This window comes from Labrus bergylta, chromosome 2 (assembly GCF_963930695.1).
Source record: "Labrus bergylta chromosome 2, fLabBer1.1, whole genome shotgun sequence".
NCBI classification, from domain to species: Eukaryota; Metazoa; Chordata; class Actinopteri; order Labriformes; family Labridae; genus Labrus; species Labrus bergylta.
This window is the reverse complement of record NC_089196.1, coordinates 21,259,473-21,266,730: the sequence shown is the minus strand read 5'-3', so window position 1 is coordinate 21,266,730 and position 7,258 is coordinate 21,259,473. Positions and strand designations below refer to the sequence as shown.

The window sequence follows — 7,258 nt, the reverse complement described above, 5'->3', positions numbered from 1 at the left end:
GTGGAGTGTTTCAGTGTTTTTTTGTTTTTTTAATTTGTTTTCAGATGATGCACTTTTGCACACCGCGTTCTGTCTGAAAGGCTCTTTAGAGTAACTCATCATCACACTGATGTAGTATGCATGTGCGTATGGGCATGATCAGCATCGAAATAAGATAACTCTTTGTCCACAGGGGGCGCCAGAATCGACACACAAACTGTAAGTCCTCACAGGAGATTTGATGATACCTGTGAATGTAAAAGCCGACAAGACAGAGAAACGTTAAATGCAAGTATAAGCCCTTCGTTGTAACTTTTAAACAGAAAAAACCCTTCTGCTCGAATGAAAGTGCACATACTGTAGAAGCAGGCATGTGCACACAGTCAAAAAAGGGGCTCAAGCACCATGGCGTCCTGCCCTCTGTAGAGAAAGTGTCGTGTTTAAAATAAATTATTCACTTGTTTCACACAGACTGGCCTGCTGAATAGATCTGGCCTGCCTGTGTTTGGTTAAATAATAAGTCAGGTCATGTGTACATGTGTGAGACATGTTTTATGATGGTATAGTTTCTCCTGGTCTCTTAGTTAGTCAAATGTATCACCCACTGTGAATCTTTGCTGTGGGAAATATAAATAAAGGCAGTTTCTTCTATAACTGCTGAAACTCTTGTTGTCCCACACCTACCCAGCAGCAGTGGATACGAACATTAAAAAATCCTATAACGAAATGATCAATCTTGTTGTTGATGGTCTTGTTTGCCTATGTAGCTAATAAAGACACATCGGTATTTATTGAATAATTTTCGTTACCTGCTAAAAACTTCTCACGGGAGCTTTATAGCAATGAAAAAGTGTAAAAAAAATAGAAAATGTCTATGTCAGCAGGCTGACATTCAGCCACACATGGACCAACATGTGTCACGGACATTTGGACATGATTTGAAATCCTATATATGTCAAAAGGTCGATGACATGTCTTTTCGCTCTGTTTCAAGGCGACTACATTGCCACCCTCTGCAGGAGAAGTCCTCTCGTCTTACAAATATCTGTACTATTCCTTACACATAAAGAGCAGTTTGTATGTGTGGTAAGCATGTGTAAGACTGTGTATGTATGTGGCTGTGCACATCCCAGAGCATCTTTCTTCCTGTGCTCATTTTTAGACTCATCGTAATTGTATGACACATGCAGCTGTTCCTGATCACAAGAGCAAACTCTGGGACAGTTGAGCTCTATGGATCTAAATATAATGTTATTGAGCTGAGTGTTTTCTGCAAGTCTTTGGGGGGAAACAACCGTACATACTGTCGCAGCCATACATTTGTTGTTCTCTTGTTCATCTTCAAGACATATTGCAATCTAGAGAGACATTTAGCTACATTTAGCAGATGATTCCGTAATCTATTCAGACACATCAAAAATAAACTCATATACTCAAATATACATTTTTTGCAATTATCTTGAAAATGCTCAGACAAAATAAAAAAAAATATTTCACTTATTTTGTTTAAAAAATAATTCTAAAATGTCTCACAATCTGCAAATCAAACACTAGAGGGCAATGTTAGGGTGTGTGCAAGTGTTCAATCACTCAATCAATTTGTATTTGTATAACATCAACTCATAACAAGTGTTATCTCGAGACACTACAAAGAGCAGATAAAATACCTTACTCTTTGTCTGTTAACATTACAAAAGAGCAGGTAAAAAGACCTTACTCATTATTATGTTACAAAGATCCGGCCTATCCATCATGAGCACTTTAGCAAAGCAGCAAAAAGTTACAGCGGTAAGAAAAAACTGCCTTATTAAAAGGCAGAAATCTTCTGTTCTGGCAGGCACCAGTAAATAAAATACAGGTCTAGCAGGTCTAGCTTTCCAAAGCTTTGAGGAGGGATGAATTTAATGACAGCTACACAGATTTTCAGCACATACAAGATGCCTTTTATATATATCTTTTTAAAACATATGGTACTGTGGGGCAATACTACAGTTGGAGACATGGAGGTAAATATGATGCAAATCTAAACTGGAATGAAAAAGTTAGACCTTTTATATTATGAATGATGCAATGTTTTTTGCACTAATATCACTTCACAATGATATATCACAAGGAGAATAGAAAAAGCCTTGTTTTAAGGGTATGACTATATATGTTAAGACAAGTACACAATTACCTTATATTATTAATCAATAATTACAGAGAACAAACACATTTCCCACCAGCCAAGAGGGCTGTCTGAGGTCAGGGGATCAATTCATCAACTTTCATACATTACCTCTATTTTTCTCATGATATTCCTTTCTCTTTCTGGGCCTCCCTCTTCATGTCTGTTGTTCTCCATCAAAGCCATATGGTTGTACACTTGATTTGGAATAAACATAAGGTACTTGTGCCCTTATAAAAGAATAAGAGCTTAGTGAAGATGCCCCTCATCCCAAGTATGCCCCTATTCCCAGTTACATATGGCCCTTAGTTGCCACAACAATCAAAACAGCATTGTCTCCTTCAACAGACGCTGATGCAAGCTCTAGCCGGTGAAAACGCCGATACTACCATATCCTACCACATGGCGCCCCACTACTCAACCATGTGGACTGCTGGGCAGCAAGAGCCAGGACATCACCGGTGTTGTGAGCGTTCTCTCATTTTCATCCTTGTTTTCGTTCTCTCTCCTGATCCATCCTCCTCCTCTTTTCCTCCTTCACACCCCCTATATATGAAAGGGGTTGAAGGAGGAAGAGGGACACACTGAAAAAGCAGAAAGGGTTGAACTCTCTGCCCACAAATGGTCTCCTGAACATTTGTGGGTCTACCCTGCAACTCTATTTCTTTCAGACTTTCTGAGACTTGGTTATATCAAAACAACTTGTAGCTTCAAAGATATTATGTTTGGAACATTCAATTTAGCAGCAAACAACTAATGGCCATGTAGGGATATATTGGAGGAATTATGGCTTCCTAAGTAAAGAATGAAGTCACCCTCCCTCTGTTTGTGTTGTAATCCAAGCTCCTTATGTTCTTTGTTTTGGTAGCTGTGGACAGGGCCGTTTGCATATCAAGCACTCCCCTTGTCTATAAATAAACAAAAGTGAAAGGATGGGGGGTATTCTTCTTAGCACATACAATATAAGAAAGGTTTTCCTTCCCCTCCAAACATATCCACACAGGTGAACAGATTTGTATGATGTTGGATCTGTTTCGGTTCATTCACACTTGTGTACACAGTATAGTTGAACTAACTCTTACAGGCAGAATGAAGTTTGAAAGTGTTCATATTTTCAATATTTTCTTACTTCGAGGTTTCCTCCAAAAGCCCTTTGAACCACTTCGTTCAAGGACTTTTTATTCTATGGTAACAGTGCTTGCCCTATGTTGATGTCCTGTCCATACAATGGATTTTGTTTCTGTCTGTATCGTTTAGTGGACTTGTTATTGTCAGACCACAATTCAAAACATTGTTCTGTGTGCTTGAGTGACGCATGGCCTGTGCAAGAGCCTGTGTGCAGATAATGACACACATGTGGGCAGTTTACGAGGTCAGTGTGTCCACTTCAAGCTCCAGAGAAGTCTGTCTATCAGTGTTTCAGAAATCCTGCTCTATGGTCAAATGAGCAAAGCTGCAGGGCTGGAAACAAACACATCATAAAGGTCATTTATCTTAAAGTCTTTTCACATTCATTTGCTGTATTGCAAAAAGGTAGCAGATTATCAGAGTGCTTTGGTGTCTCTGACTTTGAATACTTCTGGTCTGGTAAAGACAAGCAGCACACAAGAATAGATTACACTCAGAGGGAGAAATCCCCCTGAGGGCTGCAGAGGCAGAGAGACGCATGGATAATAATAAAAGGAATGGAGGGGATGTTTTTATGCCTGTGCATGTGAGCGTGTCAGTCTTATATAAAAGAGTGTCCGAGCAACAGAGCTGCTGGAGGTATATGCACTATGTAAGGAATGTTTGTAAGCCTGTGTTTGTGTTAGTCTGCTCTCTGTTGAATGATAACTCTGGACAGTTACTGCTATTGTTGCAGGATGGGCCAATCTCTCTCCTTACGCCTTCCTTCTCTCCTCTGTAGTTGGTCTTCCTCCACACTCTTCTATCGTATATGAATACACACTGGACTGGAGAAGTTCCTGGCACAACACTGTCTGATGACGTTCACAATGAGTTTGCACCCACACTGTTGTCTTTGTCTGGACTTCATCACCATCACCAGTTTGGCTGTGGCTATTTATGAACACTCTGAGCTGTCCATGCATGTGCGGTTTGTAAGTGTGTATCTTCGCTCAGTATCAAAACAACAGAAATGTGTCCTATAGACAAATGACTTACACTGATATATGCTTATATAGATTTAGCACCATCTGTCTATTTGTAACCCTTTGTTGATTTACAAAAGGCAGTATCATCTCAACAGCTTTGCTTAGCAGAATATCTTTACTGTTTTTTACACATTTTCATGAATGTTATTTGATTGTGCATATTTACGATTTTATTTTAAATCAAGATTTTATTTTATTGCAGCTATTGATTGGCATGAACAGAAGCCAATGAGACTAAATGTGGGAAGATTAAAAGGTAAACAAAAGGGGTGACAACTGGCTTGTAGGTCACTTGTGATAGGGGAGGGAGATCACGTTTCAATGGAGCTGCATGAGTCAACAACTTTTCTTGAAATCAAAAACCAAAATATTGCAATCAACACCTACAAAACCTCAGGCCAAATACTGTTGTATGAATTCAGTAACATGTAGGATAAATATATAAACTTTAACAACTATTTAGGTTTCATGTGAACTTTAATATATGGTCTACAAACACAAAGAAAAAGTAATGTATAAATCATGGATTGAGGCCACTGGTTTCTGCCTTTTAGTAACACGTACTCAGTATTTGGTTGGTTTCCAAGAGAGAGAGAAATTACTAGATTTGGATGAGAGGATTGCAATGGAATGGAGAGTTTGGCCAGGGGTTGACAAACAGTTATAAAAACTGTGGTCTCGAAGTCATTAGTTAGCATATGACCTAGTTTCCATAAGTTTCTTCTTAGGTTGGTTGATGACCAAAGCTGCATGATTCTTTTGGTTAATAAAACACTAGTGAAAATAGACAAGATGCTATTTTTTGTTAAAGGGGGGCACCATAATCAAAACAAACCAAAAGTTCCATGCAGGAGCCGTACAGTCTTCTGTAAATGATAACAACAGGTGAGTAGAATTTCAAAGAAGAAAAAATAGAAACGGTTGGCTGGTTGTCATGGGGATTGGCTGGCTTGTGGAGCCGTTCTAAATTCGTCACTTGACAGTTTGACTCAACTATTCAGCCCAGTGTGTGTGTGTGTGTGTGTGTGTGTGTGTGTGTGTGTGTGTGTGTGTGTGTGTGTGTGTGTGTGTGTGTGTGGCTGGGGGGGGGACTTTGTTCTATTCAATTCTTTAAAAAAGGATTCCAACCTTCCAAGTTCATGGTATAACCTGTCCTCACCCTTCTTGTCTGTGCTATTGCTGATAACCTTCAATTAAAATCCTTCTTGGTTTTTTTTATGTGAAATTAAGAATTGAACTGGAATCAGTGACAACATTCAGACTTAACATTAAGATGACATCATGATGGCACCATAGTCTGATGTGATATTTTCTCTCACGTCAAAACAAAAATAGTGGCACTTTCGGGCTCATACACCATGTATGTGCAACAAGTCTTGAGTGTGGGCCCCTGTTTGAGGAATTCAAGAGGGCAAGAGGTCACTGGAAAGGAAGGGGGTTGGTTATGAGAGAGGGAGAGAGGTCAAGGGGGTATCATCTTTCTTTGGAACAGGGGTACGATTTACAGGGACTTTTGCGCATAATGATGGATACAATAGGCATGTTTAGAGAATCAAAAAATTAAAGCACTTCACAAGTCAAGAACATAAAAAAGGTCAACACTGTCATGTGTAAAAGAAATGAAAGTTATATGGTGTTGAAACTATAGAAAGAAATGTGCAAAACACTGGATAATGATCATGCATGTGCAGGCTTTGTAAAAATGTGTGCATTTCTATTAATGTGATTCAATGAGTTCAATTTGTAGACTGTGCATTAACATAATGTTCGGTCTACGTTAGGCTGGGTGGGCATTAGGGCCACTGAGGGTCTTTGGAAAAGTCCAGCTGCTGTTTTTTGGTCTTTATGAAATAAAGTCGCTTTCAAGTGTTACTGAAATTTTTTGTCTGCACATAGTCGTATCTCAAAGAAGTGACTTTTAAAGTCTTCTTTTTGTTGAAGCGGACTACTTTTTAATCTATGTTTTTGAGGAGTTTGCTTATTTACTTGCTGATATTATTTACCTGGCCTCAGGCACTGCTTTGGACAGTACGTCGGATCTCATCTGAAAAAGAACATCTGAAACATAGAAATCCCACACAGTTAACTATGAAAAAAACAAAAATATTAGAGATGAAAACAATAGGAAGTGAAATTAGTGCACACAGAACACAGACACTGTCAAAAGATTAGTTAAATACTACGAACACACTCTGCTTACTAAGTCTAGTTATTCAAACTGTTTGAGATAGATAATTTCATAAATGCCACTCCTCTTCAGGTAAAGTTTGTTTACTATACTCTACATGTGTGCATGTCTGCGCGTGCGTGTGTGTGCATTGTTAGGCAGGGGGTGGTAACTAAGGAGCTGACCTGAGAGGGGTGTTGGTTGACGACCAACATTCCATTCTTTCCATAACCAGCCTGCAGAGGCCGTAATACTATTCTGCCTGGATACTGAAAGAACACACAATTAACAAACCTTTAAAGCAAACGTTTCCACTGTTTTAAAAGGAGAGTTCTCCTCCTCATTTTCCTGCCGTTTAAATAAAACGTCTCTGTTGCTAATGATAAACATTTGCAGGATTTTTCGAATTTGCATTTTTCACTCTCACAAATCATCAGGCTGTGTCAAGCAACAGTTTTCAACTTGCAGACACCTCAGCGTGTAGATCACAGTTGGAGGGGCTGGGTGGTGTGGAAAACTTGCAGTAGAAACTGTTCAGGTCTTCAACCTGTCTATTGTAACTTGCAGGGTGGGGGGATGGTAGTTTCCTGAAGTTACTCCTGCAGGCCCCTCCAAACTTTTGGAGGGTGGTCGGCTGAAAATCTTAGTTTGAGCGTCTCATTGTCACTCCTCATAGCTGCCCTGATCTCCTTTGTCTGGTCTGCTTGTACAGGTCCCAGTCCCCACTCCTTAGCCTCCAGCTGCCAGAGATGTGGTGAAAACTAGTATGTTGTTGTTGTGTGTGCAGAA

At 39.5% G+C, this 7,258-nt stretch overlaps 1 long non-coding RNA gene across 1 annotated transcript; it reads right to left on the bottom strand.

The window, feature by feature from the left end:
* Positions 1 to 86: 86 nt before the first annotated feature.
* Positions 87 to 2,423, bottom strand: LOC136177180 (uncharacterized). Its single transcript, XR_010664815.1, has 3 exons — positions 2,258 to 2,423; positions 338 to 399; positions 87 to 227 (listed from the first exon to the last, which is right to left on the bottom strand). It is a non-coding gene; the product is annotated as an uncharacterized lncRNA (long non-coding RNA).
* Between the last annotated feature and the right edge of the window lie 4,835 nt (positions 2,424 to 7,258).